Consider the following 25,663-nt stretch of genomic DNA (forward strand, 5'->3'; position numbering starts at 1 on the left):
TTATACTTACGATAAGCAGCACGATAAGACCGTTCACATCATTAATGTCATCAAGTTCACATAAGTGCTGTCAGTACATCCACATGCCAACAGCAACAGCTCACACTTTTGATAGGAGGAACCGCCAGTCCCACAGTTCACAGGAAACTCAATATAGTTCAATAGATTCACATGCCAGGGTCCATTATGCAATATGAGTGCTTGTTTTGACTTAGAAAATGAGACTGCTAAATAACCAGTAGGAAATGAAGTAGGACTTTGCCAGCTTTGAGGGCCATCATTGTATGTGACAATCATCATAATCAGAGTTCAATGCGATTACCTTTCATGTTTATGTATTCCAAACTAGGCCTGACCATTTGATCCCTCAAAACACTTTTCCAACATTTTATTGCATTGAATGACAAAGATGACAAGCTGTCATTATAGATTTTATTTTATTAATCCCTTGCTTAATAGCTTTATGGAAGAATGAGTAAAAATTCATGCATAAACAGTACAATTTGAGCATTTTTATTGGTGAAAGTCTCCTATTGTCTTATTTATTTATTAGCCCTGAAAGTATCCTAAAAATTTACTGACTTAAAAAAAAATACTGACTTTTGGAATACTTTGGAAACTGTGCTCTTGCTTGAATAGACTGATATCATCAGATAAGCATGCTTGTTCCCATGTGATAAGAGCTACTAAATAGTTTAGTGGGAAATGCCCACAAAATGGTGTATTGAATATTTTTCTAAACCGCTCTCTGATGACAGTGACTGTTTGCAAGCATACAGTATATCAGACAGCATCAACAGACATAAACTTTAACACACAGTGTAATGTCACAAAATTTGCACTTTGCACAAAATGCACATACACTTTTTGGTGATGTGCTTGTAAACATGTGTAATTTGATTTAATTTGCTCATTTGGTTCCATTGTTCTTGACACTGTGCCAAGATCTAACCCTGCAACCCAAGCTGGACTCTGTCTCTAATTAAACAAATCACAGATAACAGACATAACAAACTGCTGTTCACACAGTCTTTATTAAAACAATCTTAGAACTACTGGTGTGTTAAGCTGTAACATTGTAACAATTAACATGGAAAAGGAGGAAGCTGAGACCAGCTTGACAAACACATAGACATTTAATGACACTTTTCAGTGTGTAAAGAAACAAAAACATGTACTGCTTTTCAGCCAGCTATGTCAAATCATAAAACACACACAAGAACGCAGACAGGCTTCGTGCATCTCTCCCCATCTGCCACTGTCTCTTCTCCTTAAATACTCCTGCCTCCCCTCGCTGGAACACGAGGCCGGTGTGGCGCGCAGGTGCAAGTCATTCGCCACTTATCTTACCGGCCTCGCTCTGCCCAGACGCCACTCGGCTCCACCCTGCTCACCACAAACATGTTGTCCATACCCTAATTGTCCTGATTCACATGGTACCCTAGGCGAGATCAGGCATCAGGAGCCCCCAACTGTCCCACACCCCAGAAAAAACAACAAAAAAAAAAAAAAAACAGGTATCATAGAAACATGTTACTAAAATATTTCAAAAATGATTTTTACATGGCTTGTGCCTATCACAGCAGTTTCCTGGTGAAATGAACTCTAGTGGTGCTACAACAACAATGACCTCTATTCCTTTCACACAAATCACAGGTAATATGACAGATTCAGTTTAACTGTGCAGTAGCTCAACTGAGAGTGTTGCGCTTGTGATGCAAAGGACAGGTGTAAGAGTACTGAAGAGCACGCGTGAGCCGAAAGCATCAAAGAAACATCACAAAATGATGTAGTTGCTTCAGCAACTGTGTTTTTCATCTCACATTTAGTTTTTAGGACACTATCGGTTAGATTTAGGTTTAAGGTTTAGGGTAGGGAGGTAGGTTTTGTTCATTTAAAACTTGAGCATTAACCTAAAAATCAAATCTGTTTCCACCATACAGCTTATCCTATTTCTAAGGTGCAGAAAGTCAGGGCCGTTTTTGACCATTTTGACCCCGGGGCGCCAAAAACCATTGAAAACCATTGAAATTATTAACTTACTATGTACATGAATAATGTTTTTCTGTTCCGACTGCTGTCAGTTTTGCTGGCACATCCACGTTGGTTGTCATAGTAACGCCACTAATGTGCACAGGTTCTGAGACTTTAGCAATGAAAGTTTTGCTGTTTTTCATGAGTGCAGTATCCAAAGCTGAACACACTGGTTGTAAATTGATTTATTTCTGTAACTGCTTTCCAGTTTACTCTCTGTAGAGACTCCTGGTTGTCCATTTCTCTCCCCACTTGCTCCCCTCTAACTAATAAGACAAACCCTGCTCTGTTCACTCCATGGCAAAATATGCACTCAATTACTGCTTCATTGTAAAATTATTTCAGTGTGTTTTCAAACAATACCTATCTCTAGGCATAAGATGTATTAAATTAAAAATAAATACATAAAACTTATAATAAAATAAAAAAGCTTCAACATGCTTTATTGAAACACTTACATTAGCCCAAGTCTATATTAAATTATTGTTTAGTTGACTTTAGCAACATTCTCTGGATTAAATAAAATTAAGTAAATTAAATTAATAAATCACCAAACAAAAATATGATATATTAATGTCTTTTTGTTCGACAAACTTGAATTTGTTAAACTTTGGCCTATAATTCTGTGAACGAAATAAAGGTTAAATAACATTCCCAGTATGTTTTAATAATTTTTTTTTTTTTTTTTTTGTTAAATTCAGTTTTATACGGGATACAGCTGAGATGGTGATGCATTAGATTAGAATGATGATATGATTTACACATCTGAAATGTAGGTGGCACTCTAAAGCATTTTAGCCCTCAAAGATGTACTTGTCCATAGACATTCAGTCTAATGTTTAGTTCATGCACCACCCTAGGTATTTCATTGAATATCTCGGCCTTTGAGTGGACTAGAAGCTCAATCTAAGTGTCATTAGAAAGCTGAAATCCTCCCCTTTGCGATGATTTATAACATTTTATCAATAGTAATATTTTTCTAATGATTTGTTAAGCATACTTTTCCTGCTGAATGGCATATTTTGTTGTGGACATCTAAGATATAACATTGCTATATTCACCCAAGCAAGCCCACACTGCTCATTTTTTAGAAAACTGCCTAAGGTAAAAGCAGATCTAAATTTTTAGCTATTTGGGGCTTTGCAGTGATCGGAGCATTATTATTATTCATTTATTTTTTTATTTTTTTGACATAATAATTTTTCACATAGCAATACTTTTGAAAATCTTTCCAACTGTGATATTAGGACAACAAAATAAACTGTTAAGTCACATTCCTGAGAATGAGGGCTTTCATTTGATATATGACTTGTCCAGTTAGGTGCTATGTGAAAGACTTTTATTTTCATATAAATATTTCTACCCAATGACCTCTAGGGGGCATTAATATGCGACACATTTGTTTTGTTATTTTTAAGGCCTTATTTTGTGTAACAAATGCAGAAGTGAAAAGTTCAGATTCTAAGCTTTCAAATGATACCTCATATGCCTGACTTATGTATACATGGACATTAATGTTTTAAGCATAAACGTTTTACATGTTATCTTTTTCTGCCAGTCTGAACATAGCCTAGGATAAACATAATAGGTAGCTAGCTATGGATTTGTGAGGACTGAATTTCTAAGATTGCAAATGTTATCTAGCTAATATCTTAACCGCTAGCTGAAAAACTGTTCCATGAATAACTAGTTGCATACCTCGATTTTTCTCTTTTTTTTTCTCCTCCTCTCTTCTTTTTACAAAATTGTGTCCCTGATGAAGTTTAGCAGATGATAATTAGACTGTGATGCTTTTCAGATGAAAATTTCTAAAACAGACATCTCTTAGATGTACATTTGCTATCTGGGTTGATCCACTAGGTGTACACAGTTGTTCCCATCCCCCACCTCTTCAGTGGCGAATCTTGTGGAAATTGCGTAAAGCCAGCCAATCAGATTAGAGCTTAATAGACTGAGAAAGTGCTTTCCTGTTTTGTGTATTATACTGTATGCATTAGACAGTCACCGTATAGACTGTGGGCGTTCTGTAGGCACGGCATCTAAGGCTAAGACTAGCAAAGTGTTACCGCAAATGTTACATTTATGTATAAAGCGTGTGTCTAATACCTGTAGGATGTTTCTGTCTTCAAAGTTAACCTTAAGGCTTCCTCTCTGAACCATGTCCTTTTTGACACTGAGATACTCAGAAACCGACAGAACAGAACAGTAACTTAATTATCTTTCTCTGCACTGCAAATTATTCAGCCACAACTGTGGCCACAAAGGAACCAAGTGGCATTCGACAGGAAATATCATCTAAGCCACTGAACCTTGAGGTCATTTGTTGCCACAACAGTTATTAATCCTAGTGGTCAGCAATGACATTGTACTTAAGCTACGAGAACTGCCAGAAACTTGCAGGGGTACAATGAGTCATGGACAGTCAAGAGGTCTGAGGTCAGAGCAATTAAACTAGTCTTTGTTGCAAATAATTTATTATGTTTTGAACAGGTCCTCTTGACAACATCTGACCTTAGATATGTCGGATTATATCATATATCTAGCTCATAAAAGGTACAACATCTTTGACCATATACAGATCATACTGAAACAAACAAACAGATATGGACTAATATAGACAAAATTATGGAGTGGATTGCCAGCTCTCAGTGTCCTTAAAATCAAACATATAAATGTTTTAATTGCTTTCTCATTGGCTCTTGCGACATGATGTCATGATGTTTGGTCACGAGATGCACAAGAACAAATGAGGTTTGGTATTTTTAATGTAGCCATCATATTGGATTTCAGTGCTGTTTATGGACTTTTTTCAATGATTTGATCAAAAGACTTGGTATATCACATACAGGATTCATTGACTACATTTACGACAGTTTTAGGTGCTTTATTAAGCATTAAGGTTAGTCACTATGTACAGCCATATGTAGGCTACGGCCCTATCAGAACAGACCTGCAACCCACCAGTTGAGAACCACTTCTTTAAAAGCTTTGAAATAAGAGATATAGAGATATATTCAATAGACCTTTAACTATCATGTCCAGTCTATGATTGCTGAGCACATGTTCAGGATTTGTTGTTGATGGTTTCAATTTGCATCATCTGTTATGTCCTCATGATTAGTTAATTTGTTTTTCACAAATGAGTTTATTGTGTGGATGTGTTTTCAATACATCTCAGCACAGACAAACAGAAATCCCCCCAACATCAGCCATGTTATGGTGAGATTATCATCATACAGTTAAATATTATCCAGTCAAATATTTAAATTAATACATAAAATATGCAACAAAACAGTCCAACTTACAAAACTGTTGATAACTACTGAAGCATTACGAAATGTTCCAGTAATCATTCAAATAAACAATCAGATAATTGAAAATTAAGGCACTTACCCAGTAATTCTAAATATTAGATTTCAGTAATTGCATGATTGTTGGAGAAACCAGCCAACGTAGCTGCACATGTTCGCACTTCATGGCCACTGAACATAAACTATGAAAGCCACTTATGGAAATATGCATGATAAATAAGAAAACACGAAATGTTTATGCAAATGCAATTAGTAAACTAATGTCTTTCAAGTGAATGGATTGAAAACATCTGCATGCTTTCGGAGCCTGAAGGGTGCGAACCAGATGAAGGATACAGCTCAATTCTGATAAACTAAATAAATCATAATAAACTGTGCATGGTCCAGCTATCTGATCACCTCCACCCCCACCCCAACCTTCACCCTGAATAAAAAAAGAAAATATACTTGAAATGAGTGTCATATTCCAGAATCAAAAGGCCCACTTACAGTAAAAGGACACTTATCTAACTTGGAAAAACTACATCTGCTCTTCCATGGTGCATCTCTTAACATTCTTTATCTCGAAGTAAGCTCACTATCATATGCAAACAGAGTGATGTTGTTTATAGTGCATTCTGTTATCAAAATATTTACAGCATGTTCGAGGGTAGCAAAGTTGTGCCTTTGACTATAAGCAGATGTTTCATCTACTGACCACTCACCTAAGCATATTACTTCAAACCATAGAGCTGATCTAATAATCCTATAATGTTACCAAACCAATAGCACTTTTTCCCCATACGTACTGCTAAATTATTCTTGCAAGACTCAAATTTGAATTTTGTTTTTCAAGAGAGTTGCTGGCAATGTTTTAAAGAGGGTGAGGTAAAATGTGGGCAGAGGGGTTCATATGTAGCAAGAAAATAAAAACCCATTTTTAATATGCAACTGTTTCAACAACATTTTAAAACAAGAAAGAAATCCCTATAGGAAGCTGCTCCTTGCTCACAATATACCTAAGGTGCCCTGCTTTGTACCTTGTAGGCTGATGATGCCCCTGTTAGGCACCTTCCACCAATGCACCCCCTTGCTTAACACAAACTGAAAATACATCAAACTGAAACAAATGATGAGGAGTATGTGTATGTGATGAGACATTTTGTCTTATTCACTGAATTGTAAAATTGTCTCAGGTATTTTTCCTCAAGGTGAAATTATTTTAGATGAACATAATCCTCTTTAATCCCTGTCATAAAACTTGCGATGAACCAGACCCGATCTACAGTAACGACTAAAACATTATGTGCATAGTAGCAGAATAAACTTGTTTCATATGTTAAGGTTTCCTGATGTTGATTACCACATATTTTCTTTGATGCCTGATTTTATATTCTCCACATTAAATATTACTCTCAAGAGGTATGGACCATTTTCACAGACTGATGACACATTTATGCCTTATTTGGCAGCGTAAATCCAGCTTCTTTTTCATATTTGCAATTTGTATATTATTTAGTATAAATTAATAACATTATGCACTGTATTATATTACCCTGGAATTAGTTTTAAAAAACAAGTAAACACAGCTGCGATGAGGTTTCTAATACAGCTGCTGAGGGAGTGACAGAAAATGTGACCTCTTTCTCACTTCTAACTGCTGTGATCCACCACTCTCTATATTATTTTTATTATTCTTTTTTTTTTTTTTTTTTTTTTTAAAAAGCTGTAAAAGCGTAATAGTGGATTTTTTTTCTTTTGTTGTTAGAGCAAATAGGTAAGCAAAAATTATATTTGCTGTGGTATCCCATTCATCGCCATACACGTCTACCCTGCTATCGTTTACTTCCGCATTCCAAAACCGGGTATGTGAAAAGGGTCCATTAAATAGATAGTTCACCCCAAAATTTTAATTCTCTCATCATTTACTCACCCTTAATGCCTTGACGAAGGTGCAGAGCACAGAGCATGAAGAAGTGTAAAGAAGCTTCAAATTATGATCGCCCTATGCTAACTGCAAATGTCAAGATTTATAGTGAAATAGGAGTTACATTTGGTCTTTTTCCTACCTAAAACCGATTGTATCGCATCAGAAGACATAAATTAAATTACTCGACTCACAGAATACCTTTATGCTGCTTTTATGTCCCTTATAGAGCTTGAAAGTGTTGGACACTGTTGACTTGCAATGTATGGACAAATAGACTACAGATCTCCATCAAAATATCTTCATTTGAGTTCCACAGAAGAAAGAACATCATACAAGTTTGAGACGGCATAAGGATGAGTAAATGATGAGAGAATTATCATTTTTGGGTAACTATGCCTTTAACAAGTTATTAATTGTAAAGATAAATTTTCTCAGGATAAAGCCTAGTGCACACTACACAACTCTTGAGTTGGCAACTGATCGCGACGAGAAGTCTCAAATCTCGCAACCAATGGTCGTGTAGTGTGCGCACTCCTGTAGCATGCCCCGACAAGTCGCAGACGCTACAATGGATTTCAAACCAGCTTGCTATCAAAACCCTCAGCTTGCAAATAAGTACAAATAAACACAAAAACAGATGCTAGCCATTTTTTCATGTTTTTCATTTTTTCATAAACTTTGCGTGAGTTTGTGAATTAATTTTGTTTTCGTAATTTTAAGATGCATTTTGGGCGATCCGTTTGAAACGGGACAACACTAAAGACAGCTGTTACAAGGTACACATTTTTTGAGATTTGTCTGTTTCAAACACATTCAGACATTGGGCTGGTAGTGGCACAGCAGTGGAAAACAGCCTAATAACACAAGAGTTTAAACTCTTTAAAGGGAAAATAACCATATGATCAGAAAATTTTAAAAAGCAAATGCATGAACATGCATTAAATTCTTCAGTGTGTATGATCAACATGCAGGGACACAGATGAGTCAAGTACAGTCAAGCCATGCATTCAAATGTAATGTAACAAAGTCATACCTGAGAAATTTCAAGGAATCACAGAAGCTTTTGGTATTGTCATGTCAGGAAAGGTTGGTCAGGTAGCCAGTGAATGTGTTCCTCAGCAGAACAGGATGACGATGTGAAATTAATGTGTAGTAGTCAGACCATACTTTCTGTCATGTTGTCAACACAGTGCTCTTGAATTGTGTAATTCTCAGTACTTGTCTTGCAGCTATGACTACATCATCTGAGGTTCCACATCACTGTGTGAGAGGTTTTGGAGAGTTTCAAAGCAGAAGTATGCATCTGTGATGAAAACAAAATGTTTGGGTTAATGTTCTATAAGTGCATATACATTTTGAGCTAATTCTAGCAAAAACAAACAAAACAAAACAAAACAAAAATAAAAGATTGCACTCCTAAATAATCCAGTTTACTATGCACTGTATGACTGTAAAAAATTAATTGACAGTGCCTCACATGGTACAGATTAATCTTGATACACTACAGTTTGAGGAAACAGATGTTTTGCCATTGAGTTCTGCAACTGCATAATTGAAGCCCATATTTTATGCTGATCATTGTGTGCTAGCATAGTTTGAAAGAGAACAACATTACCAGCAGAAACCCAAAGGGCAAACAAGACCATTCAAATGTGATTTTAGAAATATGCATGGCTGATTTACCACTGATAATGGCAAAGCTTTAAATGAATAAACCGTAGCATGAAACTCACAATTTGGAACACACTGACGAGAAACTCTCTCAATACGCAGCTATACAGTATCTGTGCCTGACTGTTGATGTGTGTATTGTGTGTGAGTTTGTATTCAGAGACAGAGATAAGAGGGAAATGTCAGAGCTGTATTTCACTGTAGGCAGGGGGAAGTGGTCAAGTCACATTGCGGGTGTCAAGCTCTTAAAAAAAAGAAGGGGAAAAAAAGAGTATGTTTATTGTGACATTAGTACATCAACTGTATATTATAAAAGTTGCTAGAGTGTCAACAGGGGCGATTGTAGGATTTCAGTCTTAAGGGGGGCTCAGCCCCAAGTCAGAAATGAGATGTTCTGGTCTATTTCTGACTTTCAGTGTGAAAATTTGTGAGTTCAAAACTCACTGTAACCCCTTTTTTTAAGGTCAGGGGGCGTAATCGCCTGAGACTGTAACAGTATATCAGTCCCTAGACATGGAAGGTGTGCAGAAATCTGTATTCTTGGTTTGGCGCCTCATAGATTTATCCTTCACTTCTCAATTCAAACTCGTTTTATCAAAGTAACCCATTAGTCAAGTCAAGTCATTTTTATTTGTATAGCCTTTTCACAACACATCATTTCAAAGCAACTTTACAGGAAATCATGCATTAAAAAAAATTAAAAATGAAACTGTAATATCTATAATGTCCTACAGTGATCACTGTGTAGTTTGATTAAATATGATTGTAAAATGTGTATATAAATTAAATAATTAAATAATAACTGTATTTAGAACCCCTGTGAGCAAGCTGAAGGTGAACACAAAACTCCATAAGATGTTAGTTCCCTATCTGTCACTCACTCGACATTGTGTCGATGTAGTGACACTAGGGGTCACTCTTGGGAGCCCGAGACACCTCTGGTCTTTGATAAAAGGCCAATGAAAACTGGCGAGTGGTATTTGCATGCCACTCCCCAGACACCGTCTTTTCAGCCCTTGGACCGACCTCTCGTTTCTACGGGCAGGTGTTCCTCTAGAACTGGTCTCCAGGTGCGTCGTGGTCAAAAGACGCCTCCAAAACGGGCTGGGGCGCTGTTTGCAATGGGCACGCAGCCAGTTTAGGCCGTTGATCCAGGGCAAGCACGTGTTAGTTGGAACAGACAACACGGTAACGGTAGCATATGTCAACCGCCAAGGCGGTCTGCGCTCTCGTTGTATGTCACAACTCGCCCGCTGTCTCCTCCTCTGGAGACAGCAGCACTTCAAGTCGCTGCGAGCCACTCACATCCCGGGCAACCTCAACACTACAGCGGACGCACTGTCATGGCAGGTTACCCTCAGGGGAGAGTGGAGACTCCACCCTCAGGTGGTCCAGCTGATTTGGAGTCGATTTGGATGGGCACAGGTGGACCTGTTCGCCTCCCAAGAATCCTCCCACTGCCCGCTCTGGTACGCCCTCACCGAGGCTCCCCTCCGCATAGATGTGCTGGCACACAGCTGGCCACCTGGCCTATGCAAATATGCATTTCCCCCAGTGAGCCTACTTGCACAGACCCTGTGCAAGGTCAGGGAGGATGAGGAGCAGGTCGTCCTGGTAGCACCCTACTGGCCCACCCAGACGTGGTTCTCAGACCTCACGCTCCTCGCGACAGCCCCCCTTGGCGAATTCCCCTGAGGAAGGACCTTCTTTCACAGGGACGGGGCACCCTCTGGCACCCACGACCAGACCTCTGGAATCTCCATGTCTGGCCCCTGGACGGGATGCGGAAGACCTAAGCGGTGGTAGACACGATCACTCAGGCTAGGGCCCCCTCTACGAGGCGCCTGTATGCCTTTAAGTGGTGTCTGTTCACTAAGTGGTGTTCTTCCCGATGGGAAGACCCCCAGAGATGTGCAGGTTGGCAGGGAGGCTGTCCCCTTCCACCTTGAAGGTGTACGTTGCTGCCATAGCAGCATACCATGATGCAGTCGACGATAAGTCCTTAGGGAAGCACGACCTGATCATCAGGTTCCTAAGAGGTGACAGGAGGCTGAATCCCTCCAGACCGCGCCTCATTCCCTCATGGGACCTCTCAGTAGTTCTTCAGGGTCTACAGAGAGCCCCCTTTGAGCCTTTGCAGTCAGCCAAGCTTAAGGCACTCTCCTTGAAGACTGCCCTCCTGACTGCGCTCACTTCCATCAAGAGGGTAGGAGAACTGCAAGCATTCTCTGTCAGCGAAACGTGCCTGGAGTTCGGTCCGGGTTACTCTCACGTGATCCTGAGACCCCAACCGGGCTATGTGCCCAAGGTTCCCACCACCCCTTTTAGGGACCAGGTGGTGAACCTGCAAGCGCTGTCCCAGGAGGAGGCAGACCCAGCCCTGTTGTTTCTGTGTCCGGTGTGCGCTTTACGCATCTATTTGGATCGCACGCAGAGCTTTAGTCTCTCTGAGCAGCTCTTTGTCTGCTTTGGTGCACAGCGGAAAGGAAGCGCTGTCTCCAAGCAGAGGATCACCCACTGGCTCATTGACGCCATAACTACGGCATATCACGCCCAGGACATGCCGCCCCCAGTAGGGCTACGAGCCCATTCTACCAAGGGAGTAGCGGCTTCCTGGGCCCTGGCCAGGGGTGCCTCTCTAACAGACATTTGCAGAGCAGCAGGCTGGGCAACACCCAACACCTTTGCAAGGTTCTATAACCTCCGGGTGGAACCGGTTTCGTCCCAGGTAGTGGCACGCAATACAAGCGGATAAGCCCGGGATAGCCGGTCGGGTGTATCGCTTGCACATAGCACCTTCCACCTCCTTTTGAGCTGAAGACATGCACCATTAATTCCCTGTAGTGTTCACAAGCTTTGTTCCCTGGTTGACTTCCTCCGAGCCCTGTGGCAGTCGAGTGTTCGGAGAGACTCGCTGCCGGCCCAGTACACGTGCTAACTAAGAGTCCTGTTCTGGGGTAGGTGCTCCGCATGTGGTGGTTCCCTGTAAGGCTAACCCCATGCGATATATATCTTCCGCTAATTCATTTCCCTGTTGGCAAACTGCGTCTTCCTTGGGCAGAGCCCCTCTGCCCCAGTCTCCATGTTTGTAGTAACTCCTCTCCCATTGGGTAGGGTCTACCTTGAAGACTCTCCATATGGTTGGAAAGACCATGTGATGTATTTTTCCACTTAAATATCCCACCTCTCTTTGGGCGAGGTGTGGTCTCCGCGGTGTCTTCCCCTTGGGAGTGACACCCCCCCGACTAGACCTGGTGGCCCAGTCGGATAATCCCCCTTCTTTTTTAGGGAGTGGAAAATAGAGAAGGGGAAAAGAGGCCACGACTGGGTTGAGCCTGTCTCTATCTTTGGGTAGTCGACTTGTCCCCAAAGGGCAGTTCGACACTCATAACTATGTTGGGGGAGGTTACGTGTCAACCTGGTGTGCTGGCTATGAGGCAGTTCACATAACACAGTTCAGCCAATTGTGGCATTTCATATTGGGACCCCTAGTGTCACTACATCGACACAACATCGAGTGAGTAACAGATAGGGAAAGACATGGTTACTTGTGTAACCTCCATTGCCTGATGGAGGGCACAAGACATTGTGTCCCTCCTGCCACAACGCTGAACTACCCGCTGAAATGGCCGGACCTTATATCGGCTCCTCAGCATAAAACCTGAATGAGTGGTTGCATACCAGCTCCTTTTATACCCGTATGTCCAGGGGAGTGGCATGCAAATACCACTCACCAATTTTCATTGGCCTTTTATCAAAGACCAGAGGTGTCTCGGGCTCCCAAGAGTGACCCCTAGTGTCACTACATCGACACAACTTCTCGTTCCCTCCATCAGGGAACGGAGGTTACACAAGTAACCATGACGTTAATGGATAAAAATAACCTTGGGAGAAACCAGGCTCACTGTGGGGGCCAGTTCCCCTCTGGCTAAACAACATGAATATAATGCCAATATTAGTTATTTGTGTGCAGTGCAAGTCATTGTTTTAAATTAGTAAATAAAGTAAGCGTTAAGGTCCAGTGTTTTAAAAATACAATATTTTTTTATGAACTTAATTTAAGATTAATGACTAATGTCTTTGAAGTCCATCCTGGATTATCTGCAGAAGTTTACATAGATGCACTGTCCTTTGTTAGTTGGCTGATGAAGGCTTTTGTTGGCAATTAAATTATAGTCTATGTATTCCATTTCAAGAGTGTAGTCCATCAATAGACAAAGGTGATGCAGGCAGAGATAAATGATGAGGTGCATCGCAGTTCAACCTGCAGGTCATTTCGGTGAGGTTCGGTGGGGTTTATCCTAAATCCAAGGTTCAGGCAGTGGCATATGAAGTATCCGATGTCTTACAGTAGGAGTTGGCATCAATTCATGCTCTGAAGTCAAAAAACTGAAGGGATGTCTGGCTAGCACCGGCTGTAGTCTGTCATCATCTCTCAGCGACAATTAGCAGTGGAGTCCAACACCAAGCAGGAACGGAGCTGGATCTGGCATCTAATGTTTAGTAGCCCTACCTTTATATGATGTTTAAATTCAAATATATATATATATATATATATATATATATATATATATATATTTTTTTTTTTTTTTTCTTCTTTTTTTTTTCAAGTTTGACCTTAATCACATTTTATCTAAATTATTTAGTAAGAGTTTTGTGTTTGGTAGTTTGGGGAACAGACACAGTCTCTATATGATATCTAGGTGATACAGTCTCTATGTGTTGTTGTTTATGTGACCTATGTGATGTCTCAAGGCAGCTAGCAGACATTTGGATTAACCAGTTTGTCTGCTTCCTGACCTGGGCCCCAGTTAATCAGTTACTATCATTATTAAGACTATGAGGCAAATTACTAGAGAGGAGACTGTCTTTCTTTAGCAGGTCAGGTCTACCCCAAAAACTCTTCCAATTGTCTATAAATCCTATGCTATTCTCCAGACACCACTCAGACATTCAGCCGTTCAGTGACACTAATCTACTATAAACCTTGTCACCACAATGAGTAGGGAGGGGGCCCAAGCATATTACAGTGTCTGACATCGTTTTTGCAAGTTCACACACCTCTTTTTTACTCCCCTTTTCTCCCCAGTTTGGAATGCCCAATTCCCAATGCGCTTTAAGTCCTCGTGGTGGTGTAGTGACTCGCCTCAATCTGGGTGGCGGAGGACAAATCTCAGTTGCCTCTGTGTCTGAGACCATCAATCCACGCATCTTATCATGTGGCTTGTTGAGCGCATTACCGCAGATATGTAGAGCGTGTGGAGGCCCACGCTATTCTCCATGGCATCCATGCACAACTCACCACGTGCCCCACCGAGAGTGAGAACCACTATAGTGACATTATACATTACATTATATGTAATAACACTATAGCGACCATGAGGAGGTTACCCCATGTGATTGTACCCTCCCTAGCAACCGGGCAATTTGGTTGCTTAGGATACCTGGCTGGAGTCACTCAGCGTGCCCTGGATTCGAACTCGTGACTCCAGGGGTGGTAGTCAATGTCAGTACTCGCTGAGCTACCCAGACCCCTGTTCACACACCTCTTTAACATTATCTCTAGTGATCTCTGACTGGCAAAGCCGGACATCATTAGTGCCGACATGAATAACAATTTTAGAAAATCTATGTTTAGCATTAGCCAGCACTTGTAAATTTGATCTGATGTCAGATGCCCGAGCCCCTGAAATGCATTTAACAATGTTGGCTGGAGTCTCTATTTCCACATTCCTTACAATAGAATCACGAATTATTAGGGCTCTTTCAACATTATTCTCAGTGGGTGCATTACTGAGTAGGGAGAATCAACTGGAAACCCTAACAGGAATTGGAGAGTGGTGTCACTTTGCTGAGCGAGTATGCCGCCGAGACTTCACCCAATCGCCCTGCTGCGGGGCTCTAGAGCCAGAACCAAAGAGTGTGTGTTGCTCGATGTTCTACCCATATCTGAAACAGTATCTACCGGCTTCTCTTTCTCACTGACCTCCACTAGTGTTCAGATGCGTGCCTCTTGCTCAATAACCTTCTCCGTCAGCCTGACTAATTCCATACATTTATCACATTGATAAAAGCAGTGAACCCCTCACTGCTGACGGAAGAAGCTATAGTAAAAATGTGACATGCAATGCAGGAAGCAATAACATGAGTGGATGCCATGACTTACAGCAATTGTTTGTTGTTGTTGTTGTTGTTATGGTTGTTCTTGTGCGGCGAGAGTTTGAGATCGATGTGGTTCCTAATCAGCAGATGTTTGAGATTAATGCAATAATCAGTGTAAAACACAGTGGAGAAAACAAATGCACACAGTCGAGAAGCGAGATGAAGACAATTGGAAAAAAGCAGAAAAAAGAAAAGAAAAGAAAAGAAATGAGAGAAACAAGTGTGTGCAGATACACACAGATGAAACAGTAGAAAAGCAGAAAAACCCGAAGCACACGGTAAAATGGCTAAGGATAAAACGATGAACATACAGTATATGAATAAGAATAAACAATGCTAAGAAGGCTAGCAAGCTACAAACAACAGGAACAGGAGAAATGTCATGTCAAAACCACTCCTACGATTCAAAAACATACAGAGCAACCCCTTGGTTAGAGCATTTAATAAACACAAAGAGAACTCCTCGTCCTAAAACAACTCCAGCCCTAAAAATGTTCAGCAATATTCATCTTCTCCAGTACTCTTTGAGTCATCTGTTGAAGTTTCAAGGAAGCTTGAGACAAAACAATATTGTTACTTCAACTCGTAGGAATTTGTGGGCAGTAACTCAAAAAGACAAACCCCTAGAGGATCTGCAAAGTGACTGGAGACTCCACAAAACAGAGAGCAACAAACAAACTTTCTGCTTGCATCTTGCATATCACATGCCTTTGACCCTTTTCAGTCAAACTTTTTGAAAAAGACGTGTCTCACAGGCCTGCTGTTTCACACGCTGACGATTCAACCGTATCACTTTTATATTTTGTTTGAACAACCTTGTTGTGTTGTAAATGACGTTTCCATTCCTCTTTATGTGTTTGTCATATTTGGCTGTAGCACAGAGGCAGTGTACAATCTTAGAGCCCAAAACAACACCACCACCATTCACCTCATCTGAAACCCTGCATTTCTCATTGTTTGACCTTTACAAAATGGAATGAGCAGCATTTATTTCTGTTATGTATATATTAACCTAGAGTCACAGGAAATATAACCAGGACTAATGGATGTTTGTGCTTAGCCATTCCTCTTGTCATTTTTTTCAGTTGGATTTGGAATGTGCCCATATAACGAAGCTATTTGATGAGCAGAGTTAAGTAAGGAATATTTTATGATTTATTTGATATTTGATGACCATTAAAGCTGTCCCAAACCCATGTGAGTGTCTTTATGCCATGGAACATAAATGGTGAAATTTTAAAGAATTGTACTGGTCTTGACATCTGCCGGAGCTCTCCTTGGCAAGTTCATTAGAGTGTATGTGAATAAATCATTCTTTTGAGTCTGATCTTTTCAATTAATTGGTTAACACAGCTCAAAAAATTGGTCTTTTTTACATGCGCAGTTATAATTGAGCTACAACATGTTTTTGCATATTCAAGCTACAGTCTTCATCTGTCTGACATTTCATCTGTATAAATTACACAACATGTAATCGAATATGGAGGTCGATTTCAGTTGAACTAAAGCATTTTCATTTTTAAAAGATGAATAACTGTTTTAATCTGACTGAAATCGAACCTTTAAATTGCATGCAAATGTACTGAATTCATTCATGAATTGGACCGATCTGGTTCTTGAGTTCAACTTACTGACTCCATCATCTGGCTTCATTGTATTTAAAGTTTATCAGTTATTAATTACTTAAATTTCAGTCTGTTTCTCTCATAAAACTATTGTATGGCTTTAGAAAACTGAATATAGTGCACGAGTCATACAGTATAAACTACTTTTTTTATACTTTTTATTTTATACTGTCTCATGTTAAATTAATTTTTACGAGACAACTAGATGGCGAAATTGTTGAGCTGGCTCGTACAAAATCATACAACTTTTTTTTTTAGGTAAAAAAAAATCAACCAACCACCAAACAGTTTCTAATCAATAAAACTCCTAACCTAACCCCCAAACCTCAACCTAACCAGGATTTACATTTTGAATCTGTCAAGAAGAGACCATGGCATTTCTAGTCTTTTCCAACCAAGTAGAGTGAATTGGAACTGGGGTTGTAATGCTCCAAAAATGAAAAGAAAAAAGTACCATACAAACAATACATATGATTTGTGCACTATATCCCAAGCCATTTAATAGCTTTCAAACCCTTTTTTTTTTTTTTTTTAAATCCGCCACCCTTATGATCAGGGCCGTAGCTAATGGGGTGAAAGGTGGTAACGATTCTAGGGGCCCACAGGTCAAGGGGGGCCCACAACAAATTTTAGACTTTTTTTAATATGAAAGGGGCCCAGAACAATATAGAGTCAGGGGTCCAGAATTCCCTGCTATGGCCCTGCTTATGATACACAAAAAACTACTTCTGTTTCATACACCGGAAGACTAGCTTATTGCAGAAGAAGAAAATGAACTCAAACTTCATTCTTGTGTGTATGTCAAAGCGTTAAATTTGAATGTGCGACTTTTGAAAGCTATCATATGGAGGACTTGCATGGAGAACTTTTCGTCTATGTTTTTTTTTTTTTTGCTTTTTCCTTGTTGTTGTTGTTGTTTTGTGCTTGACAGTTCCAGTTTTCATTAATTTATGGCCACAATTTTCAAACTGGGAGGCGCACCTCCCCTGGGGGTTGCCAGAGCATGTCAGGGGAGGTGCAGAGTATGTTGATCAATTCACCAAGTGAAAACAAAACTTACATAAATACTATAAAAATTTAGTATGAAGATAAATGTAAATTATTGGCTTAATAGACCATAGCTTATCATAACAGACCATAGCTCTATGGCGTTATAACACTGTTAATGTCGTGAACGCATGCATATCATGCGAGAGTGCTTCCATGTACTGGCTGCGCGAGTGCGAATCTCTCCGCTCGCACGCGGACGTCCTGGGCTCTTGCTAAAAACTGGACGCGTGCTCTCAGATATACGCTGCTCTATGAAATGTCCCTGCTCTCTCTCGGAGAGTGCGTGTGCATGTCAAATGCCTAAGCACCCTCAAATGAAACTTAGATCACCCTCAGTTGCACACCAGGGCAAACTACTGCCGCGGGTCAATTCATCATGAATGTTTTTTATTAGATCTTTCATTTATCTGGCTTTTGGACCTATCGCGCATCCACAAGCTTTTCATATGCTCAGGGTTGCCAGATAATATATGCAACACCCCAATCAGAGATTTATACTTGCACAAATTAGAAATATTTCACCTTATGTCATACTTAATTTATGCAATCTGGCAACCATGCATGCGAGTGCACGCACTTTCCTCCGCAAAAAACAAACAAACAACAACTTAGCTCTCAATAGTGCACGGAGGGGACACGCGAGTAAAACCAAGTGAGAGAGGAATATATTTATTCTTTGTGTTATTTGTAAAATTCTGAAGTCCCTCACACCTGTATGTGACTGTTACTCTGGCAGTAATCATTTATCGGTGTCATGCAGCCTGTTTTATTCAGTTGTGTGCTGAATGGGGTGCCAAACATTGACAAGACCCACATCATGACCCATGAGCATGTAAACAGGTTGATAATGTTCTGAGAATAAAACAAGTAAACGGGTCCACTTTGCGGCCAACATTAAAATAAGCTTTTAGAATCTCTTTCCCAAATATTTTATTTTACTTTTAAACCAGACTCCTGATATAGAGTGTTAAATTGAATACTAAATTACCATTGCATTGAAGTATTGTCAGGTATTGTGTTTATGTAATGTTGTTTGGATGTCAAGTCGGTAAGAGTACCCACAGCCTGGCTCAGTATATCGACCTTGCCCTACTAATATGTGGTTCATCATTCACTGTGGGGGAGGTGGACATCAAACCAGAGTCCCACATCATGGCCGCCAAGCCAGAGTCCCACATCATGGCAGCCAAACCAGAGTCCCACATCATGGCCGCCAAACCAGAGTCCCACGTCATGGCCGCCAAACCAGAGTCCCACGTCATGGCCGCCAAGCCAGAGTCCCACGTCATGGCCGCCAAGCCAGAGTCCCACGTCATGGCCGCCAAGCCAGAGTCCCACGTCATGGCCGCCAAGCCAGAGTCCCACGTCATGGCCGCTAAGCCAGAGTTCCTCATCATGGTTGCTGAGCTAGCGCCATCTTTTGCCCTGGATCCTGAGTCTGCTCCATGCCATGTCACAGCCGCACCTGAGCCTGCTTCATGCCATGTCACAGCCACGCCTGAGTCTGCTCCATGCCATGTCACAGCCGCACCTGAGTCTGCTCCATGCCATGTCACAGCTGCACCTGAGTCTGCTCCATGCCATGTCACAGCTGCGCCTCAGTCTGCTCATGCCATGTCACAGCCACGACCATGCTAAGTCACAGCCACGCCTGAGACTGCTCCATGCCATGTCAAAGCCAAGCTTCAGTCTGCTCCATGCAATGTCTCACCTCTGGTCAATGAACCAACGCCCAAGCCTGCCACGGTCAGCGAGCCAACGCCCACGTATGCCACGTCCAACGAACCAGCATTGCAAGCCTTGTCCGTCCCAGAGCCAGCATTGCCAACCTCGTCTGTTCCAGAGCCATCTCTCACTGGGCTATTTGAGTTGGAATTGGTTCCCACCCTTGTGCCCACCCTGAGTTCTCCTGATCAGCCGGTTACCCCCAAGCCACCGGCTCGATCATCGCCCTCTGAGATATCCTAGACATGGAAAACTTTCGAACCTCCGACTCCGCCTAGACCCTCCGAGCCCTGGACTCATCCTTGGCCTGTCAATCCCTCAACATCAGCTCGGCTCTACATTCCCTCGGCTCCACCGCAGTCCTTCAGCCTGTCGGCTTTACCGGGGTCCCTCATCCCTCCAGCTCCTCCTTGGTCTGTCGGTCACCTGGCTCCACCTTGGCTCTCCAATCCTCTGGCTACACCTCATCTCTCCAATCCTTCAGCTGCACCGGGGACCTCCTTCCCTACGGCTCCGCCTTGGTCCTCAGCCCCGCCGGCTTCGCCTCAGTCTTCCGATCCCCCAGCTCTGCCTTGCTCCTCTGAACCTCCAGCACCGCCTTGGTCCTCCCTGCCTCCGTCTCCACCCTGGCCCTTTGAATCTTCGGCTACTCTCCGTGTATCCAGTTCTCCATGGTTTCGCCCCTCGAGGCTCTCATGGCTCCACCTTCCATGACTCCGCCCCTCGAGCCTCTTATAGCTCCACCCCCCACGGGCTTCGCCCTGGTCTCATGCTCCACGCCATGTTTTCACCAGACCATGCCCCACACCTTGTTTCACCATGATTCCATGTCCTGCCACGTAACCACATCAAGTCGCCACGGTTCCCCCTCCCCCAGCTCCCTCTTGAACTTTGAACTGTTTTTGTTTTGGGGTGATGGGAGCCGCCCCTAGAGGGGGGGATATGTCAGGTATTGTGTTTATGTAACATTGTTTGGATGTAAAGTCAAGTCAAGTCTATATTTATGTTTCTGTTCACGGTTTTTGGATTTCACGTTTATGAATAAACTGCACTTGGGTTCTTCACATCACCATCATCTTCGTCTGCCTGTCGTTGCCTGCCAGCTTCATTACAAGTATGGTAGAATGATCAATTAATAATTTTATTCAGCTTTATTCAGTTTTACTAACACATGATAGAAAGTATAGCAGCAAAACTTCAAGCAATTGCAGAATGGTCCCATCAGAATACACTTCAGAAAATTGTGCATCATTCATTGAGTGCATGTCTGGGCTTAAATGATAAAACTATGCAGAACTTTTTATCTTCTCTGTTCCATGTTCTACTTAATGGCTGATGTGGCCCCAGTACCAAAATAATTGCACACCCCTGCTCAATTGAATATGTAAGATTAATATTGTAAATTGGCAAGCAGATTTTCTTGAATACCAGCAAACACACAAAAATCCTTGCATTTTGTGAATGCATAAAATGCTGCATCAAAATTATAAACATTTATGATTTTGCAAATCAGTATGTCCTAATCTGCAGGTGCAGAATTTAGCTGTCATTTTCAGCAACAGATCATGGGGAAAAAAAAACACTGAAGCAATAAATGTTCTGAACATTAAAAAAACAAACTTTTTTTATGTTGTTTAAGTAGCATTTAAACATGATTTAATCTATTAAAAAATGTGTAATTATGATACATCTCCACTTTAGACAGAGTACCCCCACTATTTTCAGAAGCACCCTCAGTGATTTTGATCTGGAACCAGGCCTGAGCATAATACATGGTTAAATTCGAATTGTAAGAATGATAGGCTATTTTGATGCTCGCTGATGATGTAAGTGGACGATGTAAGTGTCTAGGACGCAGAAAATCAGAAACAAAATCACAACGTATGTCTTCGTGTGTTTGTGTCAAGTGCAGTTTCATATTTGGACGGAGATTAGCTCATGTGATGCGAGTTTATCACAGATAAAAGGCTAAAACAGGTAAGTAATGCAAAATACAGTTTCATATTAGCCTATTAATAGAATTTCTAGCCGTTTAGCCAAATTAGTCTGTCAGACTGAATTAAAGATTGATCATCATCAGGGTTTGGAGAGTTACTTTTGAAATGTATTCCACTACAGATTACAGAATACATGCTGTAAAATGTAATTTGTAATGTATTCTGTTAGATTACTCAAGGTAAGTAACGTATTCTAAATACTTTGGATTACTTCTTCAGCACTGGTAGATTTTTTTCACTTTTTTGACTATAAAAACTCTGCCAGTACAGTAAGACAAAATACACATGTTAAAAATACATTCTCTGAAAATCCTAAATATCTTATGCAGTGTTGTTTCTAAAACAAGATAAATCAAACAGATCTTGTTTTAAGGATTTTTATATATGTTTACAGGAAAACAATACAAAAAATTATTATCAACAATATGATTTTTGCCCTAATATCAAAGGTCTTACTAGAAAAAAAGAAATTATGATCTAATGTGAATTTTCTTGATAAAAAAATATGATCGTGCCTTGTAACATGTGCATGTAAAATGACTAGAAATAGCATTTTAGCTTAGCGTAAAGCTGACAATTTACACAAGGTTTATTTTTATTTCTTCTGCTCCAAACTTCAAATTTACTTCTCTGTCTGCTCATATGAATGTAACACATCATAAGAAAGTGTTTCACCGTTGTTCAAATGCATTTTGGATCGCATCATTTATATGTATAAATGTTTTCCATCTGAAAAGACTAAATATTAAATTAAACAAATGACAATAAAATGCAAAGTAATCTCTTTGGTAATGTACTTTTTTACTTAACTTTATTCTAATTAATCCCATTACATGTATTCCGTTACTCCCCAACCCTGATCATCATTGGTGAATTGCTCCAACACCTGAAATATGATACATTTGGATAATATTACACTAGAGGAAAATAACAGGTACATTCTGGCATTTTATCTGTGATAAACTCGCATCACATGAGCCAATCTCCGTCCAAATATGAAACTGCACTTGTCTCAAACACACAAAGACATACGGTGTTATTTTGTTTCGGATTTTCATATATATATATATATATATATATATATATATATATATATATATATATATATATATATATATATATATATATGTGTGTGTGTATATATATATATATATATATATATATATATATATATATATATATATATATATAGTACTGTGCAAAGGTTTTAGGCACTTGTTGCATAGTGAGGATTTCATCAAAAATAATGCCATAAGTAGTTTTCGTTTTCAATGAACACCATACAAATTCCAGTAAACATAAAAAATCTAAATCAATATTTGGTGTGACCACCTTTGCCTTCAAAACAGCACCGATTCTCCTAGGTACACCTGGACACAGTGTTCCTTGGTTGTTGGCAGAACGGATATTCCAAGCTTCTTGGAGAATTTGCAACAGTTCTTTTATCTATCTATGCTGTCTAAATTGCTTCTGTCTCTTTATGTAATCTCAGACTAACTCAGTGTTCAGTGGGGGGATCTGTGGGAGCCATGCAATATTTTGCAAGGCTCCCTGTTCTTCAATTCTATTCTTTTTGCAAAAGGAATATTTGGAAGTCTACAGTTTATATTTCCTGTTGACACACTTAAACTGAAGATATAAATAACCATCTTAAGACAAATGATTTTGTGAAACATTTTATTTGCCTAAAACTTTTGCACAGTACTGTATGTATATATATATATATATATATATATATATATATATATATATATATATATATATATATATATATTGTTTTTTTTTTTTTTTTCACATTTTAGAATAACAGTAAAGTCATCACAACTATGGAATAATTGAAATGGAAATAAGGGAATTATGTTGTGACTAAAAAAATCCAAAATAAATCAAAACTATGTTATATTTTATCATCTTCAAAATGGCCACACTTTGCCTAGAATTTGCGGAAATGTACTCTTGGCATTTTCTCAACCAACTTCTTGAGGTATCACCCTGAGATGCTTTTTAAACAGTACTGAAGGAGTTCCCATCTATATGTTGGGCACTTAGTGGCTGCTTTTCTTAATTATTCGGTCCAAGTCATCCATTTCAAAAACTTGTTTTTTTTTTTTAAATAAAATTTTAGTTTTGTAATTAACTAAATTAATATGGTGGCACAATTATATTTTTGTCTACAAAACTAATTTCACACATTTAAGCATACGCCTTCAGATCAAAAGATTTTTAAGATCATGAGAAACATTTCAGGCAAGTGACCCCAACCTTTTGAATGGTAGTGTATATATATATGGGGGGCAAGCTAAATTAAATATTATGCCTGTATTGTATCAATTTGAAATTGTCTTTGTTTATTGGTTTGTCTCAATGAAAAAACAAAAAAACAAAACGATGTGTGTTTTTGAGCCAACTCAAGCTATATCTTACACTTTTACCATTGCACGATTTATTTTATAGTTACTTTTATGGTGCTTTCACATATTTTTTGAAGCCTTTTTGAAAACCTTAGTCTATTCATTGCATGATAAAAACGATCAGTACAATTCTATAAAATAAATCCTTTTGTGTTCCATGGAAGGAAGTAATTCATATGGGTTTTAAAACATGAGGGTGAATACATGATGACAGAACTGTCATTTTTGTGTGAACTAAACCCTTGGTAATTATTGAAAATTAATGATAATGTGGCCACAATGTGAAGTATGTGGATTCATTTTCAATAAGTCAGTTATTCCGCTTATACCAGAGTTACAACATTTACATGTGTTTATCTCAAAATCTTTTCAGGTTTTCATCACTGAACTGTTCTTGTGTGTAGAATTACTGTAATTCATGTGCCACCAATTAAGTATTTTGCTTAGAAACAGCCAAATCTGCAGTTGATAATTCAAAACTTTGTAACAATTTGGAATGAATGTGACAAATTCAGTCAGCAGATATGCAGTTACAGTTATCTGCTATAACTATAAACTATAACAAAGGTATATGCTGCCATATCTTCTTCATAGCCGTGCAGTAATATAAAGGTAATCAGTACCCTTGGAATTTGTGTCAACTAATCAGAAGAAAGAATTCAACATTTCCATGGTATATGTCTAAATAATATTGGACATTTTAAGAAACACAATGTTCCACAAGAGAAGAAAATTGATCATTCTTAGAATGCTATTTTAATGGACAAGGGATATACAAAAATAACAAAAACACAGAACTCTTTTCCGTTTGGTGACGTAAGTGCTACAGAAATTACACACCCCACCATTAAGCATACATCATGATGATCATGTTGCCAAATCAATGTATGTTCCCCTAATTTTTCATAAAAAAATAAAATAAAAAAATTGTGACAATGGTTATGTAATTTTTTATTTGAATTTATTTTATGTATTTTTACATTTCAAAAGGCTGTACAATAGATGGAGATGGGAAAATACAGATTTACTCTTTTTGAGAAAAAAAAAGGAGGTTATAGGTAATAGGTTATTTCTTGAACTATGCTAAAACAGCTTCTTCAGAAGTTAAAAAGAGAGAAAGTCTTTCATCAATTACAGCAAATCCCTAAAGATGTATAATGATGCATGGGGTGGGAAGCAAGCATTCTCTTATTTGGACTAAACTGGATGAATGTGTGGATCATCAACCAGAAATTACCAAGAACTATACAAATAACTGGGCTTATGTCATCACATACTTTGAATGAATCACAGCTGCAGAGAAAAAATAAAGTGAACAAAATGGAATAAACTTATCATATTCAAATGTAGCTTTGTTTATGTCACCTTTTCTAAAAATAAGTGCCAAGATGAGCCAAAACAGAATAGCTATTTCTGTCAGGTTTCTTTTGGATAGATGTCATGTACTCTGTGATGCTATGCATACAAGGATAATGTTTTTTGTTTTTAATTCTCACTTTGTGAGGAAAAAGCTTTAGTGCTCATTCAACTCACATTGTTGTATCATGACTCATAACCTCAGTTTAAATCAGACAAATATTTTAACACTCCAGGCAGCTTCTTTTGGCCAATCAAAGGATCTCAGTCTCTTACGAATGGTCTGATTGCACGGTATCGGATCAATCATAATGCACACTGCAATTTCTATACATGAGTTTTTGGAAGCAACATGTTGATTTTTACATGTGATTATGTTTGATTATGTTGAGTGTTACCAGTCAACCATTTG

The 25,663-nt window shown here is 39.5% G+C and overlaps 1 protein-coding gene across 2 annotated transcripts in view; it reads right to left on the reverse strand.

The window, feature by feature from the left end:
• LOC127423068 (myocardin-like) overlaps window positions 1-15,203 on the reverse strand; it is a 160,845-nt gene extending 145,642 nt beyond the window's left edge. The window contains exons 1-2 of one of the 2 annotated variants that reach the window (XM_051667087.1): window positions 15,092-15,203; window positions 8,288-8,557 (exon numbers count right to left, since the gene is read on the reverse strand). The gene's annotated coding sequence lies outside the window, so the exon portion shown is untranslated. Of the gene's footprint in view, window positions 1-8,287; window positions 8,558-8,987; window positions 9,075-15,091 lie in introns of those variants that run through there. The other variant, XM_051667088.1, reaches the window with a different exon arrangement.
• Between the last annotated feature and the right edge of the window lie 10,460 nt (window positions 15,204-25,663).

This window comes from Myxocyprinus asiaticus, chromosome 32, assembly GCF_019703515.2.
Source record: "Myxocyprinus asiaticus isolate MX2 ecotype Aquarium Trade chromosome 32, UBuf_Myxa_2, whole genome shotgun sequence".
NCBI lineage: Eukaryota > Metazoa > Chordata > Actinopteri > Cypriniformes > Catostomidae > Myxocyprinus > Myxocyprinus asiaticus.